Source organism: Thamnophis sirtalis, unplaced genomic scaffold (assembly GCF_051295495.1).
Source record: "Thamnophis sirtalis isolate CommonGarterSnake01/CBP01778 unplaced genomic scaffold, rThaSir2_p1.2 scaffold_15, whole genome shotgun sequence".
NCBI lineage: Eukaryota > Metazoa > Chordata > Lepidosauria > Squamata > Natricidae > Thamnophis > Thamnophis sirtalis.
This window is the reverse complement of record NW_028261395.1, coordinates 6396637-6420636: the sequence shown is the minus strand read 5'-3', so window position 1 is coordinate 6420636 and position 24000 is coordinate 6396637. Positions and strand designations below refer to the sequence as shown.

Sequence of the window (24000 nt, the reverse complement as noted above, 5' to 3'; positions counted from 1 at the left end):
TATCTAGATAATTCTTTTCAGTTTTGTTTGCTTTTTTAAAAATGATCACTACTATGATTTTGACTTTACCAGTTGCATTTATATTCAGTTTTCCTATAGCAGGCTTATGATAATATATTGTTCCCCAACACTCCTCCCTATAACATTCCTAATAAATTAGTGAATTAGCTTGATAACTTATATTAGCAATAGCAGTTAGACTTATATACCGCTTCATAGGGCTTTCAGCCCTCGCTAAGCGGTTTACAGAGTCAGCATATCGCCCCCACAGTCTGGGTCCTCATTTCACCCACCTCGGAAGGATGGAAGGCTGAGTCAACCTTGAGCCGGTGAGATTTGAACCGCCGAACTGCAGATAGCAGTCAGCTGAAGTGGCCTGCAGTACTGCACTCTAACCACTGTTAGAGCCACCTCTGTTCTCTTTAGTCCTAATCATTTTAGTACACTAAAGACAACGAGTTTGGGGAATGGTTTAGAAAAGCCACATAGTCATGGGAACAAGGCCATTGTCCACCCCATTCTTGAATTCCTCTAGTTGAGCTTAGCAGGACATCCTTGGCGAATTAATGCATTAGTTGAGTTCCCATGTAAATTTTGCTTCTCTACAGGATTGTCAACAATCTAGCAATAGCTTTCAACTGCCTACTTGGATGTGCCATTATCCATGGGAGATAAACAGATGCTAAAAAGATGGGAGCCAGCCAAACAGATTCAGCTAGGTTTCAGAAGAGGCCAAGAGAAGCATTTGTCAGCTGTTCTTCTTAGGGTCTATGACAATTCGCTACGGCAAAATCACCATAGCAATAGCAATAGCAGTTAGACTTATATACTGCTTCCTAGGGCTTTCAGCCCTCTCTAAGTGGTTTACAGAGTCAGCATATTGCCCCCAACAACAATCCGGGTCCTCATTTTACCCACCTCGGAAGGATGGAAGGCTGAGTCAACCCTGAGCCGGTGAGATTTGAACAGCCGAACTGCAGAACTGCAGTCAGCTGAAGTAGCCTGCAGTGCTGCATTTAACCACTGCGCCACCTCGGCTCAGCCAACATGGCCAACTCGCCAAAGCCAATTTGCTGGGGCAACTCGCTCTGGGACAACTCACCATGGCCAAGTCATCGCGGGGTAATTCGCTGTGGGGCAAGGGTTGCACTCATATCAAATAAATGGTGGAGTAGAATCCTTTAAAAAAAGGATGCAACAGGAGGGACAGAATAAAATGGAAGTAACAAAATTGAAAATATTTTCTTATTTACTTTCAATAGTTAAATTGAATGGTTAAATTATCCCATGATCCCATGGTGAGTTGTCCTGTGGAGAGTTGGATGTGGCAAGTTGTCCCACAGCAAGTTGGCTGTGGCAAGGTAGTTGTAGTGAATTAGTAATGGCGAGCTGGCCGCAACGAGTTGGCTGCAGTAAGTTGCCCCATTCCATTCTTCTTCCTGGTCTCTGTTCGGACTTTTTATTTTTGGGTTTTTCTTTCACCTCAGGAGGTTCTTCCCAAGGAGAAAAGGCATGTAGAAGCAAATAATTTTTATTTGTCACTAGCTGATAACCTGGCATTGCCCGGGTATTTATTTATTCTAATCTTGTATTAGACCAGAAAAGCCCTGATTTCACCAACAATTAAATTAATTACAAACGTTTTCCCTGTGCCCCCAGAAGTGTGAAGGAATTGTGTGAATTACCCTTGTGGAGTAATGTGAAACTGTTACCATGGCAACTCCACTGCGCTGTACAGTAGAAGCCATTTTACGGCAGTACGGTAGAAGCCCTTTGGAGGCATAACGGGCTTTATTTGAACCCCCCCTACATACACACACACTATCTATGTAGATAGATAGATAGATAGATAGATAGATAGATAGATAGATAGATAGATAGATAGAAAGATAGATAGATAGATAGATGATAGATAGATAGATAGATGATAGAAAGATAGATAGATAGATAGATAGATAGATAGATAGATAGATAGATGATAGATAGATAGATAGATAGATAGATAGATGATAGAAAGATAGATAGATAGAAAGATAGATAGATAGATAGATAGATAGATAGATAGATAGAAAGATAGATAGATAGAAAGATAGATAGATGATAGATAGATGATAGATAGATAGATAGAAAGATAGATAGATGATAGATAGATGATAGATAGATAGATAGATAGATAGATAGATAGATAGATAGAAAGATAGATAGATGATAGATAGATGATAGATAGATGATAGATAGATAGATAGATAGATAGATAGATAGATAGATAGATAGATGGAAAGATAGATAGATAGATAGAAAGATAGATAGATAGATGATAGATAGATGATAGATAGATAGATAGAAAGATAGATAGATGATAGATAGATGATAGATAGATAGATAGATAGATAGATAGATAGATAGATAGATAGAAAGATAGATAGATGATAGATAGATGATAGATAGATAGATAGATAGATAGATAGATAGATAGATAGATAGATAGATAGAAAGATAGATGATAGATAGATAGATAGATGATAGATAGAAAGAAAGATAGATAGATAGATGATAGATAGATAGAAAGATAGATAGATGATAGATAAATGATAGATAGATGATAGATAGATAGATAGATAGATAGATAGATAGATAGAAAGAAAGATAGATGATAGATAGATGATAGATAGATAGATAGATAGATAGATAGATAGATAGATAGATAGATAGATAGATGATAGATAGAGTGGTGTTTCTCAATCTCAGCCACTTTAAGATGCCTACCACAATTCCTAGAAGTCCACATACCTTAAAGTGGCTTTTCAAGCATTTCTACCAGATCTCCTGTTGGCTTTGCTATTCAGGCCCCAATAGGAATGGGATCCAGGCATAGTGCAAGATATGAATGGAGGATTATTCATTAGTCAGGGGAAATATAAGTGAAACGTATTTAATTCAAAACATTTTGAACATTTTTCGTACCATATGTTCTTCTAGCTCTAAGGTGCCAGGTGCAGCCTTTGACGGCACAATCTGCTCATGGAATCTTCCTTGTCACCCTCCTGTCTCCCTCTGCTGGCACCAAGGACTTATCTGAACATGACCCCATGACAGTTATTTTGTTAATGGGAGCTTTCCCAGCAGTCATTTTCTAAGAGTGCACGCAAAGTTTCCAAATTGTGAGCATGCATCTAAGCTTAGATACAGAAGGGTCAAACATTCAGCAACCTGAATCTCTGTACAACCGAGAATATCTGAAGTGCAGCCTTTTCATGCAAATTTCTTCTTCCAAATAATAATGAATAGTTCAGAGGACTGATTCCCTTTCGTATCTAGCTATTATAACAGTGATATGCAAACTAATGACAGTTAATTAAAAATATTCATACGATAGGAGTTCATGATAAACTCCCTTCCTAATATTGAACAAAAATGTTTCATCTATTTCAATTGCTGACTGTTATTGTAGCCTCTAATTCTTCCTGTCTTTTTTTTAGGTATTTGAGAATCAGTATTTTTGCCTACTGGCTTCAGACTTAATCAATTATGTGATAAGTGTTCAGCTCCTTATTTAATCTCTGGTTCATTCCATTTTTTTAAAGGGTTGTTTAGTATTTTTGTAATAAAGTGCTAGTTAGTTACATTGGTAGAAAAAATAGTTGCCTAAAATAAAGCTGAGTTTCACATGTATTGAAAATTCTATCTGTCCATCCATCATCCATCAATCTACCCACCCCCATCCATCCATCCATCCATCCATCCATCCATCCATCCATCCATCCATCCATCCATCCCCCTTACCAGAGGGAGCCCCCTTGTGGAGTACTGTGAATCCGTTACCATGGCAACTCCACTGTCCTGTACGGTAGAAGCCATTTTAAGACACAACAAGCTGTATCTTAACACCCGAGGGGGAGTAGGGGTGTCTTACCCCCACAATATTTGGTTGAAATTGAAAAAAGCAACAGTTATGTCGGAACATACACATCTATATCTATAGCTATAGGTATACCTATCTCCATCTCCATCCATCTATCCATCCATCCATCCGGTTCTACCGAACAGGTGCGAACTGGTAGGAACCCACCTCTGGTGTAGAGATATAGCTTTGGGGAGGTTAATAATTCATTTTATTTGCTGGGTTTATTCACTTTCATCAGTTTGTGGGAACTGCCAAGAAGCATGCCCTAACCCATAACGTGTTTTCAGAAAAGTGTATTTTTATTAATTGAAGCAATATTCTATGAGAATTTTCTAATCAATTTTTAACTTTTAGCTGTCATTTTAATTTACAGCTGCTAATTTTAATTTGCTTGCTTGTCACAGGTGGAACAGTGATTAACCCATAAATTAACCAAATACAATTTCAGAAAAGAAGGATTAAAGTCTTCATTTTATAATTACAATTTTATGGAGTCCTTCTGTCAGCATCTTTCTTCAAGAATATATCTTAAAATATTAGTATATAGTAACAGGTACTATTATTTACATTATAACCAACAGGAAAATACTTGTCTTTAGAAGTTCAAAGCAGCTAAATTATTAAATCCAGGATTTGGGTGGAGTGTATTGCTTTAATTCCTTCCTACTTCCTTACTTATGTTTTCACTATATTTTTGGTTCTTCAGAAATCAGCACATGCTGCTAACCTCAATTATATCTGCTTGCATAATATCAAAATCGTTCTCTGAATTTACTCTGGTGTCAGGCTTGCCTCCTTCAATAACCAAGAAAGAAAATTCCCAACTCCATTGTTTGTGGAATTAAAGATACTTTTACTGGTCATGAAAAAGATAGCAGCAAAAGAAAAGCAAGATCTGAGCCAAAAAGGCGCAAACATGTACATATCAAACGTTTACCCAGCACCACCACCACCCAATTCCCCAATCCAATGGTCAATCTGCAACTCCCTAAGGAGTCATATGGGGTACATCTTCAAAATCCTAGTTGAATTGGTATGCAGAGACGGTTGACCTTGACCCGTGGCACGACAAAACCATGCTCGACTAAAGCGCGCCTGATTAAACCGCGTCGCTGATGTCATCAACAGGGCGACAACAGCGAGCGCGGAGAAAGAAGGGTGCTTTAAATAGCGCTTTGAATGCAAGCCGATTCAAGTTAAGGTAAGGGTTAGGGTTAGGGTTAGGGTTAGGGTTAGGTTTAGGGTTAGGTTAAGGGTTAGGTTAAGGGTTAGGGTTAGGGTTAGGGTTAGGTTAAGGGTTAGGATTAGGTTTAGGGTTAGGTTTAGGGTTAGGTTTAGGATTAGGTTTAGGGTTAGATTAAGGGTTAGGGTTAGGGTTAGGGTTAGGGTTAGGGTTAGGGTTAGGGTTAGGTTTAGGTTTAGGGTTAGGTTAAGGGTTAGGGTTAGGGTTAGGTTTAGGGTTAGGTTAAGGGTTAGGATTAGGTTTAGGGTTAGGTTAAGGGTTAGGTTTAGGGTTAGGTTTAGGATTAGGTTTAGGGGGGTTAGGTTTAGGGGTTAATTTTAGGTTTAGCGTTTACAGCGTGCTTCTGTCTCCATGCTATTGTCGCCCTGTGATGACATCAGCTACGCGGTTTCGTCGAGCACGCTTTAGTCGAACGCGGTTTTGTGGTGGAACCACCTTGACCAAGTCCAAACACAGGCCATCAGCATGCACAGAAGATGATGAGAACCAACCTCCCCTCTTATAACTCCTCCAGCACCATAATTTTCCCATCCCAAATACCCCAAGCCCCCTCCCTCCCCGTTTCTACGGCAGCCGATAGCAAGCAAGTGAAGTAGAGGCTGACCTCTGGTTTCGTCTAAGAATTTTTCTTTTTGTCAAGAATTCTCTATTTTTGAAAGCATTTCCTAGTCATTCTGTGAAAACACAAATTCCACAGCCTTGAGGGGTAATTCAGAATTAATTCCACCGGCCACAGTAATCTGATGCACTTTGTTATGAAACTAATTAAGATCCAAAGAAGAGCTGCAGGACTCACTTAAAGCACTCAATATACCAGGAAAAAAAGCTTTCGTTGTTAGAAAACAAATGATTTGATTTTGTTGATAAGGTCAAAATGATCAGCGACTCATCAGAGCATTATAAATTAGGTGCAATTACCAGGAAAGTGTAGGCTTTATCTACACTGCTTTTTCGTACAGTTTGAGCAAACCTTGCAATTTCACATATATTTGCTTGGAAGTACTCCAGGTGATACTTAGAATAAGTGAATGTTATGGCTTGAATCCATTATAAAAATGTTCCTTAAACTGTTTTTGTCTTTGTACAAGCAGGAACACAAAGGAAGGTTTCTTGTTGTTTTCTTGTGGAGGCTCTCACAACAGTCACTCGTGCCCTTGTGACCTCTAGGCTGGAGTACTGCAATGTGCTCTACATGGGGCTGCCCTTGAAGAGTATTCGGCGACTTCAGCTGGTCCAGAATACAGCCGCGCGAGCGATCGTGGGTGCACCTCGTTTCACCCACGTAACACCTATCCTCCGCGAGCTGCACTGGCTGCCTGTTGATCTCCGGGTGCGCTTCAAGGTGCTAGTTGTCACCTACAAAGCCCTTCATGGTATTGGATCTGGGTACTTGAGAGACCGCCTACTGCCAATTACTTCCACAAGGCCAATAAGATCCCATAGATTAGGCCTCCTCCGAATTCCATCAGCCGGTCAATGTCGACTGGCAACTACCCGGAGGAGAGCCTTCTTGGTGGCTGCTCCGACCCTATGGAACGATCTCCCCGTGGAGATTCGTACCCTCACCACCCTTCAGACCTTCCGCGTAGCCCTTAAAACCTGGCTGTCCCGACAGGCCTGGGGCTAAAGATTTCAACCCCACCCGAATAGTATGACTGTTGTGCTTTTTAAGGATGTATTGTCTTCATGGGTATAACTTGTTTTGTACTCCCCCCCCCCTGAATTGTGAGCCGCCCTGAGTCCCCTCAGGGAAAAGGGCGGCATACAAATAAAGTTAAAATCAAATAAAAAAAATCAAAATCAAATAAAATCTTTGCTTTTGCCGAGGCAAATTGTTGAGGTGCCTGTCGTTACAGGTAAGAATCGACTTACAAGCATTTAGTGACCGTTTGAAGATGATATAATGACATTGAAAAAAAGTGATTTATGATAATTTTACACACTTATGTCCAGTGCAGCATCCCTGGGGTCACGTGATAGAAATTTGGACACTTGGCAACTGGCATGTATTTATGACAGTTGCACTGTCCTGGGGTCATGTGATCACCATTTGTAACCTTCCTACATGGCTTCTCTTGGAAGACCAGTAGGAAAAGATCCTACTGGAGAAAATCTATGTAGTTGCTAAGAGTGATCACAAACTTGATGGCACACAGTCAAAATCAATAAAATATTTATACCATGAAGTCCCCAGGAAAAGGCATATGTATGACAGTGACAGGAAATATTGTATCAAAGTACTGAGGCTTTAATAGCTGCCAGCTGATGAAAGGTTGTAATCTGTAAGATGATGTAAGGCAAGACTGATGAAATGAGGCTGATTCACTGCAGCTATGGTATAACCCTTGGAAGACTCTGATGGGAGGTCTGTCTGTCTGTCCATCTATTGTGACTCAGCAGATGTCTGCTGTGAGTCTTTCCGGGATACAAGATTCATTATGCAGCTGGGGCTTGTTAGGGGCAGGTTTGGAAATAAAAGGAGGGATGCTGCCACACCCTAGTCGCAGGAGTCAATGTTCCTTCGTGCGTACAACATTGCTTAATACACTTGGATAAGTGCTTTGGTGTTTCATGTAACCCTGATTCAAGGATACACTGGAGAAGTGCATTGCATTGTAAGAGTTTTTGTTTAGTATTCTATTATCTCGTTAGAGACTGCATTTATGTTATTTTTGGGCTCGAAGCCAGTTTGAACTGAGAACTGATAAAGAAAGTTCCTTTTAAGTTTATTTGTCTTGCCCTTTGTTAAGAGCCGTGAAGGGGGGACAGAACATCTATCTATCTATCTATCTATCTATCTATCTATCTATCTATCTATCTATCTATCTATCTATCTATCTATCTATCTAGCCATTAGAGGGCGTCTCTCTCTCTCTCTCATTGTGTATTTCATTTCTCTCCTTGTGCCTGAGCTGAATGGCAAGGGATTTATGTCTGTATATATTTGTATATAAATCACTATTAATTGTCTAGAGGTTCTGTGTTTAGGTTTAGGTTTAGGTTTATTAGCATTTGTAGGCCGCCCTTTTCCCTGAGGGGACTCAGGGCGGCTCACACAAAACCGGGAAGGGGGAATACAAACATTAAGATGACAACATATAGTAAAATAATAGACAACATACATTCATCATTCGGGCGGGGTAACTATCCTTATCCCCAGGCCTGACGGGCGAGCCAGTTCTTCAAGGCTGTGCGGAAGGCTTGGACGGTGGAGAGGGTACTAATCTCCACGGGGAGCTCGTTCCAAAGGGTCGGGGCTACTGCTGAGAAGGCCCTCCTCCTTGTAGTTGCCAGCCGACACTGGCTGGCCGATGGAATGCGGAGGAGGCCTAGTCTATGGGATCTTATAGGTCGCAGGGAAGTAATTGGCAGAAGGCGGTCTCTCAAGTATCCAGATCCACTGCCATGTAGGGCTTTATGGGTGATTAATAGCACCTTGAAGCGCATCCGGAGATCGACAGGTAGCCAGCGCAGCTCGCGGAGGATAGGTGTAATGCGGGTGAATCGAGGTGCACCCGCAATCACTCGCGCGGCTGCGTTCTGCACTAGCTGAAGCCGCTGAGAGGTCAAGGAGGACCAGGATGGAGGAATGTCCTTCATCTCTGGCTCTCCAAAGATCATCAATCAATGCGACCAAAGCGGTTTCTGTGCTGTAACCGGGTCTGAAGCCTGACTGGAAGGGGTCTAGATAGTTTGCTTCCTCCAAGGACCGTTGGAGCTGGAAGGCCACCACCTTCTCAACAACCTTCCCCAAGAAGGGAAGGTTGGAGACTGGGCGATAGCTATTAAGAACAGCTGGATCCAAGGATGGTTTCTTCAGGAGGGGTCTCACCACCGCCGCTTTCAGTGCGGCGGGGAAGTTCCCCTCCCGAAGGGAGGCGGTTACAACCGCCTGGATCCAGCCTCGTGTCACCTCACTGCAGTTAGTAACCAGCCATGAGGGACACGGATCCAGAACACAGGTGGAGGTACTTACAGCTCTCATGGCCTTGTCCACATCCCTGGGGGTAACGTCCTGAAACTCAACCCAGAGCTGTTCTACTTGGTCCCCTTGTGTCTCGGCTGGAACTGCGGGTGTGGAGTCCAAGTCCGACCGAAACCGAGCAATTTTGTCCGCTAAGAATTGGGCATACTCTTCAGCTCTGCCCTGCAAGGGTTCCCCCGCCTCCCTTTTGTTCAATAGGGAGCGGGTTATCCTAAACAGGGCGGCTGGACGGGACTCAGCGGATGCAACCAGGGTGGCTATGTGCGATCTTTTTGCTGCCCTGAGTGCTCTGGTGTATTCCCTGGTGCAGGTGGTTACCATTGCTCGGTTCGATTCGGACTTATCGGACCTCCAACGGTGCTCTAGGCATCTCCTCCGGCGCTTCATCTCCCGGAGCTCCTCGGTAAACCAAGGGGGTCTCCGGGATCCGCCGCCTCGGAGGAGCCGCAGTGGCGCAATCCGGTCGAGGGCCTCCGACGCTGCCGAGTGCCACGCAGCAGCCAGAGTCTCCACCGGACTGTGGGCGAAAGTGTCAGGAATAACCCCAAGCTCTGTCTGGAACCTTGACGGCTCCATAAGACGCCTGGGGCGGAACCACCTGGTCGGTTCCTCCTCCCTACAGTGGGGGTTTGGCCTCCGGAAGTCGAGCCTCAGTAGGCAATGGTCTGACCACGACAGGGGTATGATGTCACTCCCCCTCAGACCAAGATCACAAATCCACTGCTCCGAGAGAAATACAAGGTCAAGCATGTGTCCCGCTGAATGGGTTGGGCCTCGAATTACTTGGGTCAAGCCCATGGCTGTCATGGAAGCCATGAACTCCTGCGCCCCATCAGAGTTTTCACCGAGCGACGGCAAATTAAAGTCCCCCAGGACCATCAACCTAGGGAACTCAACTGCCAGCTCGGCTACCGACTCGAGGAGCGAGGGGAGGGCTGCTGCAACGCTGTTGGGAGGCAGGTACGTTAGCAGCAAACCCACTTGACCCTTGAGGTCCAACTTTAACAGCAAGGACTCACACCCGACTATGCTGTGTTTTGCTCCTGGGTTTAATCTCATAATACTAGTCACACTGCCAAAACTCTGACATATTGCCCCAAAAAGTTGTGTGATTTTCAATAGTATAGATAAGCCTCAACATACAATCACAATTGTGATTGGGAAGGGTGAAAACTCTTCCCCACTTGCCATGGTGCAGGAGGTCGAGTAGGCCATGCCTACTATGGCCATCCCCTCCGAGCAACCAGGCAGAGAACCGGTTGCATTCTGCTCATTCACGCCCATCTTTCAAGGGAGGATTTACAGTCACAAACCTTATCTGGCTTGGAGAGCTGACAGACCTATATGTGCAAAACGTGGCAAGGAGTCTCCAAGACTCATGAACCAATTAAGCGAACGAATTGTCTCCTGCACACTCCCCTTTCGCTCCTCTTTTATTTCATCTGGAAGGGGCCATTCATTGTCCACCTGTGACCTTATTCCCAAGTTGACCACTGTTCTTTAGCTGTTCACTTCGTCTAGCAACTCTGCGCATGTGCGCACTGGGAAAAGACTCCAGCTGTTTGTTTGCTGCACTGATGTCTGACTCTGAAGGCAGCCGATAACTGGCATACGGTTCTGGCCCCTCTCTGCCTCCGACACAGAGTCCTTATCAGAGCCTTCCCCAGACTCCAGGACTGGCCCATGTTCCTTCCCAACCTCCTCATTGTCCGAATCTGCTGCCAGTTCTGCTGGCCGCTTGTGGGCCACAACAACCTCTTTACAAAGGAGGCCATGAAGTTGTGTAAGACCACAACTTTTTTTCCCATCTATATAAGACAGAGGGAGGATTTTAGAGGAAGAAAGAGGAAGTTCTGACATTCCTCTCATTAAATTCTCCCAAACCATGACAAATAGGCACTGCTGATTTGGGAAGCCAAGATAGTTGAATTTCACTACTGTGGTTTTGACAAGTTCTGTAGAGTTGTAAAGGATGGAAATAGAAATTAATTGTCTCCTGGAGTCTTTTCATTCCTATTCTTATTCCGCTCCCTTCCCCACCCCCAAGCTGGCAAGAAACCTGTCCGAAAAATTATATCACTGAAAATCAAGTATTTTGCCATTGAATTTCAACAGTATTGTCTTAAGTGCTGGGGACTAAAGTAGACACTGAACAACCACAGGCTGCCTAATGAAAGAGAATTTGCTTTAGAAATAAGAATATAGTATTATTGGATATCTTAGCCATTGAGTGAATGTTGCTGTTCCTTCATTATACAATCACCTCTCATCTGCAGCTTCTCTGGTTCCGATGCCTCAATTATATCAGTGCTATTGTGGCTAATAAGGGGGAGATGCCTTTGAAAAATTGTAAATGGTTTTCTCTTCCCCCAAGAGAAATTTAGGAACTGTATCTATTCAATTTATCTCCCCAGAGTTGGAAGAGAATTTCAAAAGGCCATTATGCCTAGCTTTAACAATAAAGTTCCTGAACTTAGAAAGTGTGATAGTTCTAAACGTGATAGGTCCAGTTTATATTTCAACTTTTGATCTCAAATCAGCAGAATTGTGGCTATTAGGTCTGTCCATATGCTATTAATATCACATTAGCTACAACTGAACCTATGTAAGTTAATTGGATAAAGGTAGCTTACTAAACCCTGCCAACAAAAGTGTGTATAGTCAAGGCTATGGTTTTCCCAGTTGCAATGTATGGCTGTTCAGTTTCAGTTTCAGTTTCACTTTATTTGTATGCCGCCCTTTTCCCTGGGGGGACTCAGGGCGGCTCACAGTTCAAAGTGGGGGGGAAGGACAAACAATTTACAACATAAAGGCACTACATCATTTAAGAACTCAACAGTCATACAATTTGAGTAGGGGTTAGAGTCTTTAACCCCAGGCCAGCCGGGATAGCCAGATTTTAAGGGCGGCGCGGAAGGTCTGGAGGGTGGTGAGGGTCCGGATCTCCACGGGGAGTTCGTTCCAGAGGGTCGGAGCAGCCACCGAGAAGGCTCTCCTCCAGGTAGTTGCCATTCTACACTGGCTGGCTGATGGAATTCGGAGGAGGCCTAATCTATGCAATCTTATCGGTCTAGTGGAGGTAATTGGCAGTAGGCAGTCTCTCAAGTACCCAGATCCAATACCATGAAGGGCTTTGTAGGTGACAAGTAGCACCTTGAAGCGCACCCGGAGATCAACAGGCAGCCAGTGCAGCTCGCGGAGGATAGGTGTTACGTGGGTGAGTCGAGGTGCACCCACGATCGCTCACGCGGCTGCATTCTGGCTGTGAAAGTTGGACCACAAGAAGGCTGAACGCCAAAGAATTGAGGCCTTTGAACTATGGTACTGGAGAAGATTCCTGTGAGTCCCTTAGACTGCAAGGCGATCCAACTGGTCAGTCCTAGAAGAGATCAACCCTGACTGCTCTTTAGAAGGCCAGATCCTGAAGATGAAACTCAAATACTTTGGCCACTAATGAGAAGGAAGGACTCACTGGACAAGAGCCTCATGCTGGGAAAGACTGAGGGCAAAAGAAGAAGGGGACGACAGAGAATGAGGTGGTTGGATGGAGTCACTGAAATGGACTCCAGAGGATGGTAGAGGACAGGAAGGCCTGGAGGAACATTGTCCATGGGGTCGTGATGGGTCGGACACAACTTCGCAACTAACAACAGCTTAATAAAAGTATTTTTTTTTTTTTTTTTTTAGTTCTACCAATCACAGGGGGGAAAAAATACTGTACTGAAAACTTTTATAAAAAAAAAGAAATATTGAAACCTTTTATCCTTCGCAAGTCCCATTATCATATAAAGAGTACAAGAACAGGACGAAATGATCTTTGTTCTGAGACAAATGTGCCTTTGCTAGGAATAATAAACAGGTTGAACCAACCGCAATCAGTTGTCTAGCAAAGTGCTAAACAAGATGGCCCCATAAATTTGAAATTTAATAAATTTGTATGCCGCCCAATCCCGTAGGACTCTGGGCGGCTTACAGAGACAAGATAAAAAGTTAAAAATCAAGAATAAAAGATACACTTTTTAAAATAACACACCATCCATTCTGTCTAGATGGGGCTGGACATCGTTCAACAGCCCCAGGCCTGCCGGAACAGCCAGGTTTAGAACCCATAGAGGTTTTGTCAGTGTGGAAGAATCAGGACCAAGCATTAAGTTCCACTTAAGATAATCTAGTGCTCATGACTATACACAAGAATATAGTCAACTAAAAGTCAGCACTAATTTGGTGCTAGATAAGAGTTGAGGGAATTTAAGATTTCGATTTCGATTTTTGATTTTATTGTATTTCTATGCCACCCTGTTCCCAGAGGGACTCAGGGCGGCTCACAAACCAAGTCGGGGGGGGGGGGGAACAAACAGGAAAAAAAGAAAGACAACGGACAGCACAACACCACAATTTTAAAACAATCATCAACAGCTACACCATTCGAGCGGGGACAGGAACTCATCAGCCCCAGGCCTGTCGGAACAGCCAGGTTTTTAAGGCTTTGCGGAAAGCCTGGAGGGTGGTGAGGGTCCAAATCTCCACGGGGAGCTCGTTCCAGAGGGCCGGAGCAGCCACAGAGAAGGCCCTCCTCCGGGTGGTAGCCAATCGGCATTGGCCAGTGGATGGAATTCGGAGGAGGCCTAATCTGTGGGATCTAATCGGTCTGTTGGAGGTAATTGGCAGCAGGCGGTCTCTCAAGTACCCAGGTCCAATACCATGAAGGGCTTTATAAGTGACGACTAGCACCTTGAAGTGTATCCGAAGACCAATAGGCAGCCAGTGCAGCTCACGGAGGATAGGTGTAACGTGGGTGTACCAAGGTGCACCCATGATCGCTCGCGCGGCTGCATTCTGGACAAGCTGAAGTCTCCGAATGGCTGAACTTGGACCACTTGTGGGGATGTAACAATTCCAGGCTGTTTTCTCTCTTGACTCTACCACCAGAGTCTGCCCTTCATTCTCCTACAGCCATGATGGCAAACCTATGACGGCACACGGGGCCATTTCTGAAGGCATGTGAGACGTTGCCGTGTCACCTCCAGTGCGCATGCGCGCACTGGCGAGCTGATTTTCTGCCTTCACTTTTGGCCGTTTTTCATCCTCCGGAGGCTCCCCTGAAAATGGACTTCCAGTTTGCACGTTGGGGTGTTTTTTGCCCTCCGTTTGCTTCAGGAAAAAGGTTCGCCATCCCTGTCCTACAGATTCTACTTCTTTGCGGGTTTCTCTTCAGTTCAAAAATACTGTGTAAAGCCTGGTAAAATTTCTGAGCTTTCGTGCTTTTCACCCAGGCATCACATTTCCTTCTTTTTTCAAATTGATTGGAAGAGGGTTTGAAAAATGTATTTTGGGAAGACAGCAATGTGACCTCTTCTCCAACATTTCTATCAGCCAACCAGAAAACCTATGATCATTAGTTTAAAAAAAACATTTTTGCTAGCTGAGAATTCTAAATTGAAGACTTCGGGAATAAGCCTGAGATGTGCCTTGCAAAAGAAAACAGGCTACAAAGTTTTAGCATTTCCTTTTGGCTAACAAAGTTAGGAGCAAAGTAAGAACACTTATCAAAATGTTCAGAGCGAATGAAATGCCTCGACTGCATTGGGTTCAAGATGCTTCCTAAGCAGTTCAATTAGACAATTTAAACTATTACTAATGATTTAAAAAAAATATCTCAATGATTTATTTTTATTAAATCACTAGCTGATAACCTGGCATTGCCTGAGTATTTATTTATCCTAATCCATACATTTGTCCTCAAAAATAATCCCGGACCAAACATAATTTCTAATGTTGGAATTTCCCCTCTACCAGAGGGAGCCCCCTTGTGGAGTACCGTGAAGCCATTACCATGGCAACTCCACTGTGCTGTACCGTAGAAGCCATTTTACGGCAGTACGATAGAAGTCATTTTAAGGCACAACAGGCTGTACCTTAACAGAACACAAACTCCGAGGGGTGTTAGTGCTGTCTTACCCCCACAATATTTTTTCCAGAGAGTTATCTGTGTTTGGTTGAAATTGCTTGAGGCGTTCCAGAGTTATGCTGGACCATACACACAGAGCCATTTATATATATTTATTATCTATTTATCCATTAGATTTATAGCAGAACAAATTTAAATTACGGTTTGCCTATTTGACAGTGGTAGGTAACTGGGTGCAAATCTGAATAAAAATAAAGGCTGCAATAATTTTAATATTTAAATACAAAGGTAAATGCACACAAAAGGTTATGGGGGAGGAATTACTCTATAGCTTTATGCAAAATTTATATTTGATGAGTAAATGCAAACCAAGTTTGATCCTTTGTTTTTCTTGACATAATTGGGATAATGAAATACTTTGTGTGATGCTAATTAGTTTACAGGAGCAAATCACAGATGGCGAAAACAAATCAGGGTTCTGCTCAAATCAGTGGAATTGTAGCAACAAAACATCATCTCCTTATGAATTGCAAACTGTGTTTCAATCATTTTCCATCAAGAGCTGCCAAAAATAAAGCAAAGGTGGCAATATGCACTGGTCTGCCTTTATGTTCTTAGTGCTCATTCTAGAGCAGTGTTGGCGAAAGGGAGCATGCTTGTGCATGAGCATTAGAAACTGGCATGCACACACGGGAGCGCCAGAAACCAAAGGGCAGTTCCCTGGCATGTATGTCCGTGCTGGTCACCTGGTCTTCCGGTTTCTTGCGCACTTGTGCGTGCGAAGACCAGCTAGCTGGCGCACATGCACACACTAGAAACCGTAAGCTCAGCTTCCTGGTGCATTGTATGCGCGCCAGGGAGATACTCTTCCAGTTTCCGGTGTTCCCATACATGTGAAGACCAGCTGGACAGGAAGAACCAAAGGAGCAATGGGTGACAGCTGGCGTGCCCAGAAAAATGGCACTTCCAGCACACTTGCTGTAGGTTTGCCATAGTATAGTAAATCACTGACCTGCCCGAATTCTGGCCAGCATAGCTGGAAATTTCATGGGATTTAGCATATCTGTCTCTGTGGCATGTTAGAATGTCAGTATACTAACTGACATAAATCAGTATAGTAACTGACATAAGATGAAAGTTAGCTAGCTGTTCTGTCGCCCCTTCTCCGCTCGTTAAACAGACGACAGGCAAACAAACTGAAAGGGAACTCTCTTTATCAGTCCTCGGCTCAAACTGGCTGCGAGCCCAAAATAAACCTAATTACAGTCTCTGCCTGAAGATAACGGAATGAAAAACAAATCTTTCTTACGGCAACACAAGTTGAACAAAATGAAAGCAAAGCACTTCTTCCAATGTCTCTACGAATCAGGGTTACAGAAATCAAAGCACTTCTCCAAGTGTATCTTACATAAACCATGACTGATGATCAATCAATGTTGAACGAACCAAGGAACGTTGACTCCTGCAACCAGGGTGTGGCACCATCCATCCTTTTATCCCCAGAACACGCCCCTAACGAGCCCCAGCTGCAGTGTTAATCTTGCATCCTGAAAAGACTCATAGAAGACGTCTGCTGAGTCACAACAGCTAGCTAACAAAGATATTGAAATATTTGATATTTCAATACCCAGCTGCAATTTGAAAAGCTAGAGATGCTTTCATGTAATTTCTGAATGAACAATTCAGCTCTTGTTCTTTCTAAACTTGGGTATTGAAATTTACAGTATGTGCAAGTTACAATATAAAGAAGAGTTTTTCGACTCTTTCATGGAATTCTGCAAGTGACTAAAAAGGAGAAAAAGTTCATTCAAATGCAGCTGAAGGCATCCACTTCAATTTTTCTAAGGTACAGCAAAAAGGCTAATCAGCTAATATTCAAAAGCCTTTCTGCTTCTTGGTCTCATGATGATTTGACACTTTGCCTTTTGATGAAGAGTTCCAGAATTTATTTTTTTATTTTTATTTTTAACTAAATACTTTCTGTAGCCTGAAAAAGTTTGAAAATCCATTTTAGAGGTTATGCAGAGTTTTAAAATGATCATATTTATGGTATAAACCACTTGCCACTCCATTCTGTATCAATATTCTTCGCATTTGAATAATTATGGTCACTTCCCCTTTCTTTGCAGATGAAACAATTTAATTAATATTTGTAAATATATTTTTTTAAAAATCTGGAAATTCTTGCTTTGGAGTTAATGTCACAAAATCCCAATCTGCTAATCACAGAATTTCAAACACTGCATTTAATTAACGTTTTAGAAATTGGGCCACAGACGGATACGTTAGAATAGATTTACAAGAAATAGGTTTACAGGAACATTTATTTTTAAAAAAATCATTTGAAGTGACCAATATTTCATAAGAAAATTTAACTGTTCTTGCATTAGATTATATATAAAGTCAAATGAGGCATCTAAAATGACTAGGTTGCAATGTTCTCCTTAGATAAAAGTAGAGGAAGTGGAAATTGAATCGATTTAGTTTTCAAAACTACACAGTGCAATAATGACAGTGTAATGAGTTCAGTAGCAAAAGCAATAGCAATAGCAGTTAGACTTATATACCGCTTCATAGGGCTTTCAGCCCTCTCTAAGCGGTTTACAGAGTCAGCATATTGCCCCCAACAACAATCCGGGTCCTCATTTTACCCACCTCGGAAGGATGGAAGGCTGAGTCAACCCTGAGCCGGTAAGATTTGAACAGCCGAACTGCAGAACTGCAGTCAGCTGAAGTAGCCTGCAGTGCTGCATTTAACCACTGCGCCACCTCGGCACAGGAAGCGAATTCTCTGGAAGTAGAATTAGAGAACTCTCAAATTGTTTTATTTTCATGCGCAGTATCTGCAGTTATGCATACATATTTTCTCATATCAACAAACACGCTGGTGTCCGAAAAAAAAAATATTAGCAATAGTCGACATACAGATTTGCTAAAAAGAATTGCTGTGTTGAGGTGGGACGGGGAATTATGGGTGCAATATTTTCTAAGCCTAAATCTCTTCTAAGCCTTGGGATAAAATGTGTTTAGGGAAGCAAAATGAAGTCCTTAAATTAGCGCAGCAATCCAGTTGGAGCCTTTCTCTTCAAATGATTTCAAAGTAAGATATCGAAAGAAAGAAAAATTAGAAAGAAAAAATATTTAGGAACATACCTGTTTCGTGAAAAATAAGACGTGCTTACAAACTAGTTTTGGCTGTTTTTAGTATGAAATATCTGTGACCCGACAAATGTGTGCCCGACAACAGCGCACCGATGAAACCGCGGCGATAAAACCACGACGTCTACAGCATGCCCACAAAGGTGCGCCGACAAAAGAGCACCGACAGAAGCGCTATTACGGTTAAGGTAAGGATTAGGGTAAGGATAAGGGTTAGGGTCAGGTTTAGGGTTAGGTTCAGGGTTAGGTTCAGGGTTAGCTTTAGGGTTAGGTTTAAGGTTACCTTTAGGGTTACCTTTAGGGTTAGGTTTAGAGCGCGCTTCTGTTGGCGCGCTGTTGTCGGCGCGCTTCTGCACTCATTCATTGGCGCAATTTCAAACTCGTGGTTTTCTCCCCGCGGTTTCATCAGTGTGCTTTTGTCGAGCGCACTTTTGTTGATGAACCTGAAATATCATGTAAGTAGTACCTAAATAATGGATTTATTATTTATTTAATCACGCGCGCAAATTGCATGCACACCAAACCGGCAGTAATGCCAGCAGAAATCCACCCCTGCTCCAGCCCCCTAATCATCTTTGTTGCTCTTCTCTGCACTCTTTCTAGAGTCTCAACACCTTTTTTACATCGTGGCAACCAAAACTGGATGCAGAATTCCAAGTGTGAAATGTAAAATGAATCCCTTTTATCCAAAGTGCATTTTTTGCTGGAAATTAGAAATAAATACCAGAGACTGTGGGAGGGGGAACTCATCTAAAAAAATCACAGTCATGTGACCATGGGACATTGCAAACAGCTGTAAATATGAGCATCCAAAGTGAGCTCTTTCAAACATGAGGGTCCAAAATGCAGTCACCTGGCCATGTGTGTACACGTGCGGCCATCAGAACTCCAGAACCTGCTCACAAGTGCGAGGTGGCGCAATGGTTAGAGTACAGTACTGCAGGCCACTTCAGCTGACTGCTATCTGCAGTTCGGCGGTTCAAATCTCACTGGCTCAAGGTTGACTCAGCCTTCCATCCTTCTGAGGTGGGTAAAATGAGGACCCGGATTGTTGTTGGGGGCGATATGCTGACTCTGTAAACCGCTTAGAGAGGGCTGAAAGCCCTATGAAGTGGTATTTAAGTCTAACTGCTATTGCTATTGCTATTTTAGGCTGGTTGTTGTAACTTTGGTTGTTAAGCAGCTAGTCTTAAGTGAGGATTGCCCATATAGTGCCCATCCACATAAAGGCAAGAACTCTTTATCTTTAGGACCTGCTACATTTCATCTTTGCACCTCTAAAGAAGTTACAACTGCAAACCAATTTTCATTATTTTTGTACAAGAAAAGGATATTCTTCATAATTACAATTCAAAACTAATTATCTCATTATTATTTTTATAATTGCAGGAATTTATCAAATTGTGGTCAACCAGATTACATTAATAAGAATTAACTGTATGAAATGCAATCTTACTCATTGTTATGTATGTCTAATCATAGACAGCTAGGGCTGGGGGTAGGGGAAAAAAACCATGAGGAAATTTAGAAATAAATCAATGCCAAGCAAATGCTTTTAAGTTTTTAACCTTCAAGCTAAGTACAGAAAGCAGAGTGCCCTTCCTTAAAAAGGATTCATTCATGTCAAGCTATTGTGACATGAATGTGTCATTATTAAAGAACTCCATTTATTAAGTATTAAGGCACTCTGTATGCATGACTAATTCCAGAATAGTTCCATTCTTTAGAAAGGGAGTAGCAGCAGTTTTGTTCTGGATAAAATATAATTTTATATATGATTTAATTATACTTCGGTTTGCACTAAGGTCAGGTATTCTCGCATCTATCTGCTTCCCCTAGAAAAGTATCTGGCCATCAATTCTCTTCGGGGAAAAAGGGGGAAAGTACTCAGTGTATCAGTAGAAGCAAGTTGTGCTGCCAATAATTTAAATGAATATGTAGAGCAGGGGTCCCCCAACCAGTGGGCCACAGCCCATTACCAGACTGTGGCCTATTTGCAACCGGGCCGCGCAGTTCAGCGGTTCTAATCTCACCGGCTCAAGGTTGACTCAGCCTTCCATCCTTCCGAGGTGGGTGAAATGAGGACCCAGATTGTTGGGGGCGATATGCTGACTCTGTAAACCGCTTAGAGAGGGCTGAAAGCCCTATGAAGCGGTATATAAGTCGAACTGCTATTGCTATTGCTACTGCATGACACAAATGAAGTTGTGCGTATGCGTGCGCACATGCGCCTTCCACACACACACAAAACCATCCCCTCTTTTACCCCCTCCCCATGCCATGCCACGCTCTACATGGGGCAGCCTTTGAAGAGTATTCGGAGACTTCAACTCATCCAGAATGCAGCCGCACAAGCGATTGTGGGTGCACCCCGGTACACCCACGTTACACCTATCCTCCGCGAGCTGCACTGGCTACCGATCGGTCTCTGGATATGCTTCAAAGTGCTAGTCGTAACTTATAAAGCCCTTCATGGTATTGGACCTGGGTACTTGAGAGGCCGCCTGCTGCCAATTACCTCCCAAAGACCCATCAGATCTCACAGGGTCGGCCTACTCCGGGTTCCGTCCACCAGCCAATGCCATCTGGCTACTACCCGGGGGAGGGCCTTCTCTGTAGCAGCTCCGGCCCTTTGGAATGAACTCCCCGCGGAGATCTGGACCCTCACCTCTCTCCAGGCCTTCCGGAAAGCCGTCAAAACCTGGCTGTGCCGGCAGGCCTGGGGTTGATGAGTTCCCCTCCCCTCTCGACTGGTATGGTTGTGTGATTTTCGTGTATTTTAATTATGTGTACTGTTGTTTATGTTCCCTTTCCCCCTTGAGTTGTTCGCCGCCCTGAGTCCCTCCTGGAGAAGGGCGGCATACAAATAAACCAAATACAAATACAAATACAATCTCAAAAAGGTTGGGGAACACTGGTGTAGAGGGAAAGATTCTGTATTTATGGTTGTCAAATGTGAATCTTCATTCGCTGACTTTCAGAACTAAATTGGACTTTTGAGCATGAAGGAAATTAAACATTCAGGATCTTTGAGACAATCTGTAAGTCTAGATGAAAAAAGCCATTGGTTTAGTTACTGCTCAAAGGTGCAATGGCACTGAAAAATGTGACTTATGACCATTTTTCACATTTATGAGCATTGCAACATCCCCATGTTTACATCATCAAAATTTGAACACCTGGAAACTGGCATGTTTGCAGGGCCCTGGGGTCATGTGATCACCATTTGTAACTCTCCCAGCTGGCTTCCAACAAAGACAATGAGGAAAGCCCGATTCACTTAACATCTGGATGATTCCCTTAACAGCTGCAGTGATTCCCTTAACAATCGTGGCAAGAAAGGTTGTAAAATTGAGCACATTTCACTTAACAACTGTCTTGCATAGAAACAGAAATTTGGAGCTCAATTGTGGTCAAACCCACGTGTACAAACAACAGTAAACTTGTGATGTATTTTCATGGTCAGTAATTTTCCCCCCATAATTGACTATTGGTACATTGGATTCGTGCATTCGAATCCCTAGCGCCACATAATGGAGTGAGCTCCTGTTACTTGTTCCAGCTTCTGCCAACCTAGCAATTCGAAAGCATGTAAAATGCAAGTTTAAAGTTTAAAGTTTAATAACATTTATATGCCGCTCAATCAGGGGTGGGTTTCGACCAGTTCGCACCGGTCCCTGCGATCCGGTTGGTCGCCGAACCCGGAAGTAAGTAACTTCCAGGAACGGCGAAGCCCCCCCCCCCACGCCCGCGCGCGCCCGCACACCCACGCCCGCTCCTTACCCGGTTTTTACGAATTCTGCGCTTTCCACGCATGCGCAGAACGCCTGCGCGATCCTCCAGGAGCAGCTGGAGCATCGCACAGACGCTAGTACGCATGCGCGCACCGTGTGCGTGCGCGTGGGCGCCACGTGCGTGCGCGAGGACACCGCGTGCGTGCGCGAGGACGCCGCCGACCTCATTCCAACCGATCCGGTTGGAACGGGGCGAGAAACCCACCCCTGCGCCCAATCCTAAAGGACTCCGGGTGGCTAGCAGTACAATAAATCAAAAAGAAGAAAAGGAAAGAAAAGATAGATAAAAACAAAAACAAAACACCATGCACTCCATTCTGAGCGGGGCTGGACCATATTTTGAGGTCAACAGAAAAAGTAGAAAATAGGAGCCACCTTAGTGGTGGGATTCAAATTTTTTTACTACCAGTTCTGTGGACATGGTTTGGTGGGCATGGCATTGTTTAGTGGGTTTGGCTTGGTGGGCGTGGCAGGGGAAGGATACTGTAAAATCTCCATTCCCAGCCCACTCCAGGAGAAGGTTACTGCAAAATCCCCATTTCCTCCCGATCAGCTGGGAGTTGGGAGGCAGAGAATAGATGGGGGCAGGGTCAGTCAGAGGTGGTATTTACCAGTTCTCCAAACTACTCAAAATTTCCACTACCAATTCCCAGGACTGGTCAGAATCTGCTGAATACCACCTCTGAAACACCTTTGGTGGGAAAGTAACAGCATTCCATGCACCTTCGCCGTTTACTCATGCCAGCCACATGAACATGGAGATGTTTTCGGACAGTGCTGTCTCTTCAGCTTTAAAACAGAGATGAGCACCGCCCCCTAGAGTCGGGAACAACTAGCACATATGTGCGAGGGGAACCTTTACCTTCACCTTAGTTGGACTCAGATTGGATTCATATCTATAGCAATAGCAATTAGACTTATATACCGCTTCATAGGGCTTTCAGCCCTCTCTAAGCCGTTTACAGAGTCAGCATATTGCCCCCAACAATCCGGGTCCTCATTTTACCCACCTCGGAAGGATGGAAGGCGGAGTCAACCCTGAGCCGGTGAGATTTGAACTGCCGAACTAGCAGTCAACTGAAGTAGCCTGCAGTACTACACTCTAACCACTGCGCCACCTCGGCTCTTCTATTCATTATTTAGATGCTTGATGTCCATTCAAGCACACTTCCCAGCAGTATTTTCATTCTACATTTCAATAGCAATAGCAGTTAGACTTATATACCGCTTCATAGGGCTTTCAGCCCTCTCTAAGCGGTTTACAGAGTCAGCATATCGCCCCCACAGTCTGGGTCCTCATTTCACCCACCTTGGAAGGATGGAAGGCTGAGTCAACCTTGAGCCGGTGAGATTTGAACCGCTGAACTGCAGATAACAGTCAGCTGAAGTGGCCTGCAGTACTGCACCCTAACCACTGCGCCACCTCGGCTCTTTTCAAGACTAGATAACTCCAATTTGAGCTTAACTGGTATCTCTTGATTTTTTTTTTTTTTTTTGACATTCATTCTATACTCTTCTTTTCTTGAAATATTTTTTTTCAAACATCTCCCAAACTTTCTTGGCAGTAACTGTGTCTTTGTCTAACAACGAGAGTAACATTTTTACTCTAGGTGTTCTTGTGTTTATACTGAATGGCTTTATTGTCTGGAGTTCATATTGAGCTATGAAATTAGCCAGGCTTAGATCATGAGCATATTTACAATGACATACGTTCCACTAAATTTAGTAGAAATGACTCCAGACTGTTCAGGATCATTCAACTGGGTTTGGTTCAACGAAATATTAATGAATCCAGTGACATAATTGATGGGTGTTAAGTTTTGCTAACGGTGTTGTCTGTGTGAAAGCTGATGTATACTTCTCCATAACTGTGGCAGTTAGTAGGTGTATATCTCTTTTCCTTTGCCCATTGCAAGCAATTGAAAAATGAACTCTACACCAGATTTTAATTATAGATCTATCACATGTTCTGTGAAGATAATAAAATAACTATTGCCTAAAGTGATG

General features: G+C 43.4%; 1 protein-coding gene across 1 annotated transcript in view; it reads right to left on the bottom strand.

The window, feature by feature from the left end:
- The window catches only part of PRKG1 (protein kinase cGMP-dependent 1), an 837202-nt gene that overhangs the window by 342006 nt on the left and 471196 nt on the right, over window positions 1-24000 (bottom strand). The window lies entirely within an intron of this gene.